The sequence below is a fragment of the Enhydra lutris genome, unplaced genomic scaffold, assembly GCF_002288905.1.
Source record: "Enhydra lutris kenyoni isolate GAN:26980312 unplaced genomic scaffold, ASM228890v2 scaffoldscaffold3, whole genome shotgun sequence".
NCBI classification, from domain to species: domain Eukaryota; kingdom Metazoa; phylum Chordata; class Mammalia; order Carnivora; family Mustelidae; genus Enhydra; species Enhydra lutris.
Window position 1 is genome coordinate 79,879,263 of NW_019154087.1, and position 16,555 is coordinate 79,895,817.

Here is a 16,555-nt window from a genome sequence, read left to right on the forward strand (position 1 = left end):
AGCCAATAGGATTCAACAGTACATTAAAAGGATTATTCACCACGACCGAGTGGGATTTATTCCAGGACTGCAAGGTTGGTTCAACATCCGCAAATCAATCAATGTGATACAACACATTAATAAAAGAAAGAACAAGAACCATATGATACTCTCCATAGATGCTGAAAAAGCATTTGACAAAGTACAGCATCCCTTCCTGATCAAAACTCTTCAAAGTGTAGGGATAGAGGGCACATACCTCAATATTATCAAAGCCATCTATGAAAAACCCACTGCAAATATTATTCTCAATGGAGAAAAACTGAAAGCTTTTCCGCTAAGGTCGGGAACACAGCAGGGATGTCCATTATCACCACTGCTATTCAACATAGTACTAGAAGTCCTAGCCTCAGCAATCAGACAACAAAAAGAAATTAAAGGCATCCAAATCGGCAAAGAAGAAGTCAAACTATCATTCTTTGCAGATGATATGACACTATATGTGGAAAACCTAAAAGCCTCCACTCCAAAACTGCTAGAACTTGTACAGGAATTCAGTAAAGTGTCAGGATATAAAGTCAATGCACAGAAATCAGTTGCATTTCTGTACACTAACAACAAGATGGAAGAAAGAGAAATTAAGGAGTCAATCCCATTTTCAATTGCACCCAAAACTATAAGATACCTAGGAATAAACCTAACCAAAGAGGCAAAGAATCTATACTCAGAAAACTATAAAGTACTCCTGAAAGAAATTGAGGAAGACACAAAGAAATGGAAAATGTTCCATGCTCATGGATTGGAAGAATAAATATTGTGAAAATGTCTATTCTACCTAAAGCAATCTACACATATAATGCAATCCCTACCAAAATCCCATCCATTTTTTTCAAAGAAATAGAACAAATAATCTTAAAATTTATATGGAACCAGAAAAGACCTCGAATAGCCAAAGCAATATTGAAAAAGAAAGCCAAAGTTGGTGGCATCACAATTCCAGACTTCAGCTCTATTACAAAGCTGTCATCATCAAGATAGTATGGTACTGGCACAAAAACAGACACATAGATCAATGGAACAGAATAGAGAGCCCAGAAATAGACCCTCAACTCTATGGTCAACTAATCTTCAACAAAGCAGGAAGGAATATTCAGTGGAAAAAAGACAGCCTCTTCAACAAATGGTGCTGTGAAAATTGGACAGCCACATGCAGAAAAATGAAATTGGACTATTTCCTTATACCACACACGAAAATAGACTCAAAATGGATGAAGGACCTCGATGTGAGAAAGGAATCCATCAAAATCCTTGAGGAGAACACAGGCAGCAACCTCTTCGACCTCAGCCACAGCAACTTCTTCCTAAGAACATCGCCAAAGGCAAGGGAAGCAAGGGCAAAAGTGAACTATTGGGATTTCATCAAGATCAAAAGCTTTTGCACAGCAAAGGAGACAGTTAACAAAACCAAAAGACAACGGACAGATTGGGAGAAGATATTTGCAAATGACATATCAGATAAAGGGCTAGTATCCAAAATCTATAAAGAACTTAGCAAACTCAACACCCAAAGAACAAATAATCCAATCAAGAAATGGGCAGAGGACATGAACAGACATTTTTGCAAAGAAGACATCCAGATGGCCAACAGACACATGAAAAAATGCTTCACATCACTTGGCATCAGGGAAATACAAATCAAAACCACAATGAATACCACCTCACACCAGTCAGAATGGCTAAAATTAACTAGTCAAGAAATGACAGATGCTGGCGAGGATGCGGAGAAAGGGGAACCCTCCTACACTGCTGGTGGGAATGCAAGCTGGTGCAGCCACTCTGGAAAACAGCAGGGAGGTTCCTCAAAAAACTGAAAATAGAGCTACCCTATGACCCAGCATTTGCCCTGCTGGGTATATATCCTAAAGATACAAACATGGTGCTCCGAAGGGCCACGTGCACCCGAATGTTCATGGCAGCAATGTCCACAATAGCCAAACTATGGAAAGAACCTAGATGTCCATCAACAGATGAGTGGATAAAGAAGAGTGGTATATATATACAATGGAATACTATGCAGCCATCAAAAGAAATGAAATCTTGCCATTAGCAACGTTGTGGATGGAACTAGAGGGTATTATGCTTAGCGAAGTGAGTCAGTCAGAGAAAGACAACTATCATATGATGTCCCTGATATGAGGAAGTGGAGATTCAACGTGGGGGTTTGGGGGGTAGGAAGAGAATAAATGAAACAAGATAGGATTGGGAGGGAAACAAACCATAAGAGACTCAATCTCAAAAAACAGACTGAGGGTTGCTGGGGGGAGTGGGGATGGGATAGGGTGGTGGGGATATGGACATTGGGGAGGGTATATGCTATGATGAGTACTATGAAATGTGTAAACCTGGCCAGTCACAGACCTGTACCCCTGGGGATAAAAACACATTATATTTTATTTCAAAAATTTAAAAATAAAAATTAAAAAAATTGAAAGAAACAAGAGCTTTGAATGACACTCTGGACCAGGTGGACTTCACAGATATATACAGAGCATTCCATCCTAAAGCAAAAAATACACATTCTTCTACAGTGCACATGAAACATTCTCCAAAATAGATCACATACTGGGTCACAAATCAGGTCTCAACTGATACCAAAAGATTGGGATTATCTTTTGCTATTATTTTGTTATTATTTTTTGTTATTATTTTGTTATTATTATTCCCTGCATATTTTCAGGCCACAATGCTTTGAAACTGGAACTCAATCACAAGAGGAAATTTGGAAGGAACTCAAATACATGGAGGCTAAAGAACATCCTACTAAAGAATGAGTGGGTCACCAAGAAATTAAAGGAGAGTTTAAAGAATTCATGGAAACAAATGAAAATGAAAACATAACTGTTCAAAACCTTTGGATTTAGCAATGGTGATCCTAAGAGAGAAGTACATAGCAATACAATCCTTTCTCAAGAAATAAGGTCTCAAATACACAGTCTAACCTTACATCTAAAGGAACCAGAGAAGGAATAGCAAATGAACCCTAAACCCAGCAGAAGAAGAGACTTGGAAAAGATTAGGGCAGAAATCAATGAAATAGAAACCAAAAGAACAGTAGAACAGATCAACAAAACTAGGAGCTGGTTCTTTGAAAGAAATAATAAGATTCTTAAACCCCTAGCTAGACATATCAAAAAGAAAAGAGAAAGGACCTAAATAAATAAAATTGTGAATGAAAGAGGGAAGATCACAACCAACACCAAAGAAATACAAACAATTATAAGATCATATTATGAGCAACTATACCCCAACATATTAGACAATCTGGAAGAAATGGATGCATTCCTGGAAACTTATAAATTACCAAAACTAGAACAGGAAGAAATAGAAAACCTGAAAAGACCCATAACCATCAAGGAAACTGTAACAGTAATCAAAAATTGCCCCACAAAAAGAGTCAAAGTTCAGATGGCTTCCCAGGGGAATCTATCAAAATTTTAAAAAACTAATACCTATTCTTCTGAAGCTGTTTCAAAAAATAGAAAGGGAAGGAAAACTTTCAAACCCTATGAGGCCAGTATTACCTTGATCCCAAGACCAGACAAAGACCCCACTGAAAAGGAGAAGTACTGACCAGTATCCCCGATGCAATAATTGTCACCAAGATACTAGACAATATGGTACAACAGTATATTAAAAGGATAATTCACCGTGGCCAAGAGGGATTTATTCCTGGGCTGCAAAGTTTGTTCAACATTCACAAATCAATGACATGATATACTACATTAATAAAAGAAAGGACAAGAACCATATGATCCTCTCAATATATGAAGAAAAAGCATTTGACAAAATACAGCATTGTTTCTTGATTAAAACTCTCATAGTGTAGGGTGAGAGGAAACACACCTCAATATCATAAAGCTACCTATGAAAAGCCCACAGCAAACATTCTCAGTGGGGAAAAACTGAGAGCTTTTCCTGTAAGGTCAGGAACACAGCAGTGATGTCTACTCTTACCACTGTTGTTAAACATAGTACTAGGAATCCTAGCATCAGTTATCAGACAACATAAAGAAATAAAAGGCATACGAATCAGCGAAGAAGTCAAACTCTCACTCTTCTCAGATGGCACGATACTCTATGTAGAAAATCCAAAATGCGCTACCTCAAAGTCATTAGAATTCATACATGCATTAAGAAAATTGGCAGGATATAAAATAAATGCACAGAAATCTGTTGCATTTCTATATATTAACAATGAGACAAAAGAAAGAGAAATTAAGGAATCAAACCATTTTACATTGCATCAAAAATCATAAGTTACCTAGGAATAAACCTAACCAGGAAGATAAAAGATCTATACTGTAAAAACTACAGAACACTTATGAAAGAAAGGAAGACACAAAGAAATGGAAAAAGATTCTATGTTCATGGGTTGGAAGAATAAATACTGTTAAAATGTGTATGGTACCCAGAGCAATCTACACATTCAATGCAAACCCTATCAAAATACCATCAAGATTTTTCACAAAATTGCAACAAATAATCCTAAAACTTGTATGGAACCAGAAAAGACCCAAATAGCCAGAGGAATGTTGAAAAAGAAAATCAAAGCTGGAGCCATCACAATGCCTAACTTCAAGCTATATTACAAATCTGTAATCATCAAGACAGGACGGTCCTGGCACAAAAACAGATACAGAGATCAATGGAACAAAATAAAGAACCCAGAAATGGACCCGCAATTCTATAGTCAACTAATCTTCTACAAAGCAGGAAAAAAGATCCAATGGAAAAAGGACAGTCTCTTCAATAATTGGTGTTGGGAAAATTGGACAGCAACATGTAGAAGAATGGAGCTGGACCATTTTCTTATGCCATACACAAAGATAAACTCAAAATTGTTGAAAGACCTAAATTTGAGATAGGAATCCATCAAAATCCTAGAGGACAGCACAGGCAGCACCTCTGTGACTTCAGCTTACTTCTTGCTAGACACGTCTCCAAAGGCAAGGGAAACAAAAACAAAAATGAAAAACTGGGACTTCATCAAGATCAAAAACTTCTGCACAGCAAATAGTGGACAAAACTAAAAAGGCACCCTACAGAATGGGAGAGGCTATTTAAAATGGCCTATCAGGGGCACCTGGGTGGCTCAGTGGGTTAAAGCCTCTGCCTTCAGCTCAGGTCATGATCCCAGGGTCCTGGTATCGAGCCCCACATCGGGCTCTCTGCTCAGCAGGGAGCCTGCTTCCCTTCCTCTCTCTGCCTGCCTCTCTGCCTACTTGTGATCTCTCTCTCTCTGTCAAATTAAATAAATAAATAAATAAATAAATAAATAAATAAATAAAATGGCATATCAGATAAAGGGCTAGTATCTACGATCTATAAAGAACTTTCCAACTCAACACACAAAAATCAAATAATCAAGTGAAGAAATGGGCAGAAGAAATGAATAGACATTTCTCCGAAGAAGAGAAACAAATGGCCAACAGACACGTGAAAAAATGCTCCACATCAACTGGCAGCAGGGAAATACAAATGAAAACCACAATGCGATATGATTTCATACAAGTGAGAATGGCTAAAATCAATGACAGGAAACAACAAATTTTGGTGAGGATGTGGAGAAAAGGGACACTTTTATTCTGTTGTTGGGAAAGTGAGCTGGGACAGCCACTCTGGATAAAGATAGAGAAGTTCCCCAGCAATTGCACTACTAGTTACAGCCCCAAAGATATAAATGTAGTGTTCCAAAGGGGCACCTGTTTATAAACCTGTTTATGTTTATAAAAGCAATGTCCACAATAGCCAAACTATGGAAAGAGCTGAGATGTCCATCAACAGATGAATGGATAAAGATGAAATATTAATCAGCCAGCAGAAAGGATGAATGCTTACCATTTACACTGGTCTAGATGGAACTGGGGGTATTATGCTGAGTGAAATAAGTCAATCATCAAATTGTCAGAAAGACAATTATCATATGGTTTCAGTCCTATGTGGAATATAAGAGACAGTGCAGAGGATCATAGGGGAAGGAAGGGAAAACTGAATGGGAAGTCATCAGAGAGGGAGAAAAACCATGAGAGACACTTAAGTGTAGAAAACAAACTGCGGGTTGCTGGAGGGGAGCTGGGTGGGAGGATGAGGTAATTGGGTGATGGGCATTAATTTAAGGAGCACATGTGATATGATGACCACTGTGTGTTATAGGCAACTGATGAATTATTGAACACTGCATTTGAAACTAATGAGGTACTATATGTTGACTAACTGGCTAACTATTCATAAATATATGAATTTAAATTTTTTAAAAATGAGTAAATTTGAATATGATTATGTGAGAAATATAGAAAATATACATAGAAAATATACATATTAATCTCCAACTTTGATTTCTAGCACAGAACTCCTAAATCCACTGGAATTTCCCAAGTAATAAGAGCATTAGGAACATTTTTTTTTAAACCCTTAGAATTCCTTGGGTGGTAAGTGTCCTGTGTTCTAGTGAAGTGACTCTTGGGCTCCTGAGTGGGGTTAATCACTAGAATGACAAAACCAGGATTGGAAGTTTGAAATATTCAGCCCCTACATTCTCCCTATAATATTCTCCCTATGGAAGGGAGAAAGGATTATTAATGGTATTAATAACTGATCATGCCTTTGTGTTGAGACCTCCATAAAAATCTTAACAGTATGGGGTTCAGGAAGCTTCCAGGTTGGAACATGCAGAGGTGCTGGGAGAGTGATACACTTGGAGAGGGCATGGAAGCTCTATTCCCCTTTCTACACACCTTGCCCCAGATATCCCTCCATGTGGATTTTTATCTGTATCTTTTGTCTTATCCTTCCTTAATAAACTGATAAAAGGTAAATTGTTTTCCTGAGTTGTGTGAACCCTTCCAGCAAATTAATGTAGCCCAAAGAGGGAGTCTTGGGAGCCTGCAATTTACAGCCTACAGGTCAGAAGCACAGGTAACAACTTGGACTTATGACTGACATTGGAGGGTGGGAAACAGCTTTGTGAGACTGAGGCTTTAATCTGTAGGATCTAGGGGCACCTGGGTGGCTCAGTGGGTTAAAGCCTCTGCCTTCGGCTCTGGTCATGATCCCAGGGTCCTGGGATGGAGCCCCGCATCGGGCTCTCTGCTCAACAGGGAGTCTGCTTCCTCCTCTCTCTCTGCCTGCCTCTCTGCCTACTTGTAATCTCTGTCTGACAAATAAATAAATAAAATCTTAAAAAAAAATCTGTAGGATCTAATGCAATTTCTAGGTAGGCAGTTTTAGAATTGAATTACATTGTAGGATACCCAGTTGATGTTGTAGAATGGCTTGATGTGGAGAAAAAACTAACTAACTAACTAACGCACCTGGTGTCAGAAGTGTCCTAAGTATAATAGTAGTGTGAGAGTAAACAAGAACCACAGTAGGAAGAGCAAATTTTTCTGAGTCAGGTTAGTTAACAACAATATACAAATCAAAAGATCAATGATTGAAGGTTCATTTTTCTGCCTCATATTATGAGGCAGAAATATAACCAATTAAAACCAAATTAAGCAAAAGACAGTAAACAATGGAGAATAGAAATAAATAAAACAGAAAACCAAAACATAATAGAGAAAATATAAAAAGCTAATATTTGATATTTCTAAGAGATGACTGTGGACTTTTAAATACAACAATCAACAGTAGAAAAATCAAGAAAAAAAATTTAGCAATGTCAGGAATGAGAAAAGACACTACAGATCCTCAACTTTATAATGATAAAATGTGATCATATGAATGATTATAAAATGTGATCATATGTTTTGGCAAGTAAGTAAAGAAATAAGATGACATAGGAAATACAGCTTACCAATATTGACCCCAAAGGAAATAGAAAATCTGAATAGCCATATATATCTAAAGAAATTGAATTAATATTTTAAAATATTTTCACATAGAACACAACCAGTTTCACAGGTGAGTTCTATATAATATTTATGGAAGAAATCATACCAATAGTGTATAAGCCTTTTCAGAAATGTTGAAGGGAATGATTTTCAATTCATTTTTTGAAACCAGTATCATCACCAAACCAGGAAGTGAGAACATTAGAAGAAAAGAAAATGACTTACGAATATACTTATGAACAGGAATGCAAACATTCTAAAGAAAATATTAGCAAATCACATATAGCCCCACTGAGAAAGGATAGCTGATGGTACGTATATTGAAAGAATGAATGAAGTGTTTAAAATTCAAAAATTAAACAATAACAGATCCTCAATCTTTCCTGATTTTTTATAACCTTAATAATTGAAGATCATTGATCAGCTATATTTATTTCATATATTTTACAAACTTTTCAATGGTCAGTGGGCTTTTATTTTAATATTTTAAAATGTTCATTTCTTTGACTTTCTTGGACTTTATAACCAATTCATAAGAGTATTTTCAAATCCCAGGAGGAACAAGAAAGAAATCAATACAATTTAAATGAAAATAAATTTTAATAAAAAAAATCATTTTTGCCAAATTTTAAGAAATACTGTTTTCCTTATATTATCCACTATCATTTCATTGATCCTGTTGTTCTAATGATTTCTCTAAACTGTTAATATTTTAATTTTATGTTATTAAATGTATTGATTTATTCATCTTATTGCTTCCATTAACTGAAGATATATTTAAGCTCTAAGTCATTGAGAAGTGACCAAAAAAAAAAAAATTCTCCTGTAAAACAAATTTACTTTTTCATTCCTCCCCGAAATTATTCAATAAGGACTTGTTTCTTTCAGAGAAAAAGAAAAAGAAAAAAAAGTAATCCCCAAACTCTGCTGAGCACTAAATATCGCTGCTCTGGTAACATCTTTATGGTATGACAGAATCTTATTATCTTGTCATTTTAACACTCTGATTAATTTTAGATTCACAGGATTTCCCTTCTAGATATGACAGATTTTCTTGTTTATCAAATTTCACTCTTTAAATTATCCTTTTCTAATTTTAATTCAAGAATGTTCATCTTTCTCTGAGAACTTTTTTGCATTCTAAAAAGGAACTAATCAGTGGGAAATAAAAAAAAATTACAATCCTGCAAATAAAAGATGTACTCAGTAAATATGGGGCTGCTGATTAATCTACCTTTCATATTATACAAATACAGAAAAAGACACTCTCTGAAATGAAATTTAAGAAAATAAAGACAAGACTAGAGATGTTTGGTTATTGGTTGACACAACTAAAAATCATTAATAATGTGTAAATATGCTATTTGTGTTACCATATTATCTGTAAAACATTCAAGAAGATGGGAATCTCCAAAATGTAGTGAAGTTGATGCTTGTTCTCAGAAGAACTTGCTTTTGAGTATTTTTTTAAGATTTATTTATTTATTTGAGAGAAAGAGCAGGAGCAGTGGGGAGAAGCAGACTCCCTCAATGAGCAGGAAGCCTGAGGCAAGTCTCCATCCCAGGACCCAGGCCAAAGACAGATGCTTAACCAACTGAGAACCCAGGTTCCCCCGAATATGACGATTAAAACAAATCTGTATTCTCCTCAGATGCACTGAATTATGACTGTCGCTGTGTAAAGAATCCATGTAGCTTCAGAAGGGCAGGGATGCTGGCAGGATTTAAAGGAAGAATAAAATGAATTTTTTTCACTTTATGTCATTCTTTAAGGAAAAAGAAAACATTTGATGTTTTCTTCCCAAAATAATGTTATTTTATTTTCTTTTAGTCAAAACCAGGCAGAATAAACATCTCGATTTAAAGAGCTCTTGATAGATTAACCTTTCTCCTGTGTCACATCTATAAAATGTTACATTTTATATTATTTGGGAGTTTAAGAACAAACTATAACTAAAACCATAACAATGACTGGCAGTGGTGGCTAAAACCAGGGCTAAAACTGAGTATTAGTAAAATTACCTTACTTAGCTTTTACCACAAGTTTGTTTTTGTTTTTGTTTTTGTCTCCCTTTTTGTTTTCAACATCAAGAAGTAACAATGATTTTATGTAACCTATCTTCCCAAGATTATAAGGAATTAATGAAGACTTTTTTTTTCTTTTTTTTTTTAAGATTTTATTTATTTATTTGACAGACAGAGATCACAAGTAGGCAGAGAGGCAGGCAGAGAGAGGAGGAAGCAGGCTCCCTGCTGAGCAGAGAGCCCAATGTGGGGCTCGATCCTAGGACTCTGGGATCATGACCTGAGCTGAAGGCAGAGGCTTTAACCCACTGAGTCACCCAGGCACCCCTAATAAAGACTTTGAATCCAATTTTGTCTTACTCTAAAACATGCCATCTTTACCACTAAATTTGTTTCTCTACTTCAATGTGAAAAGTCTAGGTCTTCCTTTCCATATATGTAGAATCCTCTTTTTCTTTTTTTATGTTTTCGAAATATGTGCACTATACGGTAAAATGACAGACCATAAAGCTTAGGTTGACCCACGACAGATTTCTGGAACTGCTTAACCAAAAACAACAACAAAAACAAATAGACAATGGACCCAAAGTGTGAAATGTCCTAAAATGACAAGTTTTCCTCATCACACAGAATGGGGCTGAACCCAGATTCTTAGTAACTAAAAAGGAGGATTAGTGCACTAAACACTAGGTTACTATTTATTGAGGTATTTATTGTGGTCAGAGTACTGGTAGTTGAAAAAAAAAAAAAGAACACGTGATTCTATCCATAGATATTCCCAAAAGTACTGCTGCACAATTAGCAAGTACTTCAATTTAAGTGACAAAACTAAATGAAACATTTTATTTGTTCCTTCTGTTCTTTCAAAAGAATTCCTCTCTCCTTTCCTCATGGCAAATCCCTTCATTCACTGCTGAGCTGTATCTCTTTTGTTTGGCTGGGTGTAGAGAAAAAGGAAACCATGAAAGTCAAACAGAAGTGTATGAATGCCATATTTACATAATGATAATTACCATAATAGGCTCTGAATTGTGCATTTTCCCAAACTCCATGTGCTCTACTGCTTTCCACTCTATTTCTACTCTATGACTTTCCCCTGCTCTATGACTTTCTAAGATCTGATCTTCCCTTCCCCTTTATTAAACATTGATCTCCACAAAGGAGATATTAGGGGGAAGACTCTTCAATGCCATCTGACTACAGACCTTAGTTATTTCTACACAGGATATCAAATCTGATATGATATATTGCTAAAGGAAATAAAATTGATTTGGAAAACATCCACTTGCTATTTCATTTAATGTGTCTGAATTATTAAAACATTGTCCCTAAATGACCTAAATAATCCAAAAAATCCCCAAATGATTTTGACTTTAACTTTAATTTGAAAATGTATGGAAATAGCACATAAGGAATATCAGGATTACATTCTGATATCTGCCCCTGAACAAAAGTCTATTTATGGCATTCATCTGGTTAATAGACAATAGCAATTAAAAAAAATTAAAAAACACACACAGAGAAAAACAGGGAGAAAGCAGACTGGCTTCAAGAAGACTGCATGCTATTGAATCAGGCTGACCTTAATAAGAGACCCAGGGAACAGTTAACCTACTGATAATGAAAATAAAATCTGCAGTTAGTAAGGTTGGCAGCCATCCCCTCACTTTGCGCTTTAACAAGCTGGCTGATACACATGTGACCCACACTATGAAGAGAGTGTCTGACTTCACTGAGAGATAGCCTGTCTAGAAAACTGCTAGGGAAGAGACAGCAGTCAAGCAGCCAACATACCTAATATTTAAAGGAGATTTAGAGAAAGTCTATCAAAGTCGTGAGTATGTATCACAGCAGTTCATTATTCACATTTCAAATTATCTGTGAGGGAATGTCTTCACTGCTCTGATAAAACTTTCAGCTAGTTTTCATTTCTGAACTAAAGTAGGGGTGAAGTAGAACTACTCTTTAAAGGAAAACAATTAAAAGCCTGGGTATAAGGGAAAAAATTCATTGGAAACTACTTCTTCTAAATGACTACATTTTTATAAGATATTTCTGGGAACAGTTAAGAAAGGATTACAGCTTGAATGTGAACTTAATCTGATCCCAGCACAGAAAAATTGCTTTCTTCATTTCTTTTCCAACCTGAAATACCCTTTGTTCCAAAGGAAATCAGAGTGGGCCAGATTCTCTTTTCTCTTGTTCTTACTATCACCTTAATAATCATGAAAAGTGCTTCTACAGCAATGTTTTTGAAGTAATCTAAAGGTCATTTTAAACAAAATGCCATGATTCGAGTGGTTTTGAAGCAAAGAATCTTAAAACATACACATACAGTTTATTTCTATATCTTTTTTCCTTCAGTTGTGAAATAAGCTAAGAAAATTTTGCAGCTCAGATTCCTTGGCCCAAAGCTACACTACCACAGACTTTAAGTCCCAGGAGGTAACAACAACAAAATCAATTTCTGGAAACATACCCTCTTTAAAAAGAAATATGTTTTAAAATAGAGGACATAGAAATAATTTAGATTTTCCTTGACTAGATCAATTAAAATCATGTTTTAAAGTTTTGTATAACAGTTTTACTGAGGTTTAATTGACATGCAATGCTATTTTCCAAATATATACTTTGATAAATTTTGACATTAAAACTTTCATCACAATTAAGATAATGAATCACCACCAAAAGTTTCTTTGTGCCCTCTGTAATCTCTTCTCTACCCCTTTCAACTAATAGCACCTCTCTACACATAACACACCCAATCCTCAGGCAATCAGATCTGCTTTCTTTCATTATAAATTAGTTTGTATTTTCTAGAATTATTTTTAAATAGAATCATACAGTATGTACTCTTTTTTGAGGAGGGTAGAGGCTGGCTTATTTCATTTGGTGTAAGTATTCTGGCATTGATCCATGTTGCATGAATTAATAGTGCATTTTTAAAATTGCTGAGTAGTATTGAATTGTGTGGCTATACCACAGTTTGTATATCCATTTACCTGGTATGGGACATTTGGGGTATTTCCCATTTTTTACTCTTAAAAATAAGCCTGCATTCATATAAAAGTCATATACAGACTATACACTTTTATTTCTTTGGGATAAATACCTAGGAGTGAAATGGCTTGGTCAAACAGAAGGTACATTTTTAACTATTTAAAAAATTGCTAAACTGTTTTCTGAAGTATTTGTACTATTTTGCATTCTCATCAGCAGTATGAGATAGAGTTCTAGTTGCTTAACATCATTACCAACACTCGGTATGATTAATCATTTTTAATTTTAGCCATTCTTATAGGTGAAGTGGTATCTCTTTATGATTTAATTTGCATGTCCCTATTGACTACTCATGTTAATCATATTTTCATGTGCTTATCTGCCATTCCTATACCTTCTTTGGTAGAATGCCTGTTTAATTTTTGCCCATTTTTAATTTTTTCCCAGATTTATTGATATAACTGACATAACAATGTGTAAGTTTAAGGTGCTTAATGTGATGATTTGGTACACATATATACTGCAAAATGTTTACCACAATAATGTTAGTTAACATAGTCTTCACTTTACATAATTACATATTGTTTTTGTTGTTCTGTGAGAGCATTAAAAAGTTCTAATTCTCAAAAAAAAAAAAAAGTTCTATTCTCATACCAACTTTCACGTGTACCATACAATATTGTTATCTATAGCTACCCTGTGTCCCTTAGCCCCTGGAGCTTACTCATTTTATAATTTTGGATAATGTTATATATACAAAGCTTGTAAGCTTGTATCCTTTGACTAACATCTCCCCATTTCTTCCACCCCTTGGCTCTTGGCAACTACTCTTTAAGAGTTCTATGTTTCTGGGGCACCTGGGTGACTCAGTGGGTTAAGCTCAGTGCGTTAAGCTCTGCCTTCAGCTCAGGTCAGGATCTCAGGGTCCTGGGATCCAGCCCCGCATCCATCACATCAAGCACTCTGCTCAGCAGGGAGCCTGCTTCCTTCCTCTCTCTCTGCTTGCCTCTCTGCCTACTTGTGATCTCTGTCAAATAAATAAATAAAATTAAAAAAAAGAGTTCTATGTTTCTGATTCCACATATAAGTCATATCATGCAGTATTTGTCTTTCTCTGACTTATCTCACTTAACATATAATGCCCTCAGGGTCCATAAATGTTGTTGCAAATAGCAGGATTTCCTTTGTATGGCTGAATAATATCCACTGGGGTGTGTGTGTGTGTGTGTGTGTGTGTGTGTGTGTGTGACATTTTATTTATCCATTCATCTGTCCATTCACATTTAGAACGTTTCCATGACTTGTCTGCCCACTTCTTAAAATTGCAGTTTGTTTACAGATTACTGAGTTTTGAGAGCACTTTTTATATAAATCCTAAATATAAGTTCTTTATCAGATATGTGATTTGTGATTATTTTCACCCAGTCAGTGGCTTGTCTTTTTATTCTCCTAAGAAGTCTTTCAAAGAGTAGCAGTTTCTTGATTTTGATAAAGTCCAATTAATTAATTAATTAATTAATTTATTAATCTTAATGGATTGTGCTTTTGGTATTCTATTCAAAGGAACTTCACTTAGCCAAAGGTCACAGAGATTTTCTTTTACATTTTCTTCCGGAAGTTTTATAGTTTTAGGTTTTACATTTAGATCTAAGGTCCATTTTTGAGATGAACAGTATGCAGTACAAATCAGACTTTATTTTTTGCATGTTGGTGTCTAATTTTTCTAAAACCCATGACTGAAAACCATCCTTTTCCCACTGATTTACTTTTGTAGTTTGGTTGCAAATCAGTTGACCACATATATATGTGTCTACTTCTGGACTCTGTATGTTGTTCTAGACTCTCTATTTGTATATTCTTAATTGTCTTGATTTCTGTGGTCTTTTAATTTTGAAGTTAGATACTTTAAATCTTCCAGACTAGTTCTTATTTTTCAAAATTGTTTTGGCTATTCGAGTTCATTTACATTTCTATGTGAATTGTAAAATCAGTTGGTTATATAAAAAGAGTCTGCTTAACTCTGACTGGAATTGCACTGAATCTATAAATAAATTTGGGAAGCAACATTATTATAATAATAAGCCCACCAAACTTCCATTTATCTAGGTCATCTTTAATTTCTTTTAGCAATATTTGTAGTGTGCAATATATATAGGTTGTAGATTTTTTGTTGGATTTATCTGTATTTCACATTTTTAAAGTTATAATAAATGGTATTATTTTTAATTTCTAATTATTTGTTGCTAACATACAGAAATGTAATTAATTTTTTCATCAGGTTTGTATTCTGTTACTTCTAATAGCTTTTTTGCAGATTACAGAAGATTTTTTGTGCATAGAATCATGTCAGTTGTAACCTGTAATAAAGACAGGTTTACTTCTTCCTTTTCAGTCTGTCCTTAAACTTGAAAAAAATGAAAATCTGAAAATATACATTCTCCCCTCCATCCAGTGGAAGAGATATTTTAAAAAACATGTATTATATATTTTCATACTCATACGGATAGCCATTTTTATCACTATGGACTAAAATGTGTCCCCCTACCTACAATTCATTGTGTTGAAGCCTAAACTGCCAGTATGATGATTTTGAAGATGGGGCCTTTGGGAAATAATTAGGTTTAGATGAGGTTATGAGGGGTAGGGCCCTCATGATGGGATTAGTACATTTGAACAGACCAGAAAGCTTATTTTTTCTCTCCGCTGTATGAGAACACAGTGAATAGGCAGTTGTCTATGAGCCAGAAGAGCTCTCATCAGAACCTGATCATTCTTGCACCTGATGTTGGACTTCCCAGCCTATAGAACTATGAGAAATTAATTTCTGTCATTTATGCTACCCAGTCAATGGCATTTTGTTATGGCAGCCTGAGTAGATTAATATGCATGTATGCATGTGTGTGTGTGTATGTGTGTGTGTGTGTAAAACTATCTCTTTTGCAATGGACTAAATATTTGTGTTCCCAAAATTCCTATGTTGAAACCTCTTTTGGCATTCCCTTACTAATTCCCACAATGTGTGTGTGGGAAGGTGTTGCCCATATACAACATGATGCAAGATGGGAATTTAACTCAATTCTGACATGGTGTATCTGGAGATAGCATCAGATTACATGGGTTAAGAGCCCAGTCCTACAAGTCCTACAAGACTATCCACCAATCCTTACTTCAGATGCCACTTCAAGCCCCAGGCTATTATATGTGCTTCACAACAATCTGCTACAGACTGGAGATTCTAACAACCTCCTCCTTAGGTTCTTTTAGTTTGCTAGAGAGGCTCACAGAACTCAGGGTAACATGTTTATCAGTTTATTATGGGATATGATAAAGGATATGAATCAATAACCAAATAAAAGATACATATGTTGAAGCCCTAACTACAAATGAAGAACAGATATATCTTGAGAAATATATATGGGAATTATCAAATTATAATTTACATAAATATAATCATCTCAATGACCAAATATATATGTCTTCTAAATCATGTCATACAATATAATTCCCAATATGATGGTATTCAGAGGTGGAGCCTAGGAGATGATTAAGTCATGAAGGGAAAGCCCTCATGAAAGAGATTAGGACCTCTATAAAGAGGCCCAGAATACTCCCTGGTGCTTCTGAGACATGAGGACACTGGGAAGAGACAGACGTTCAAG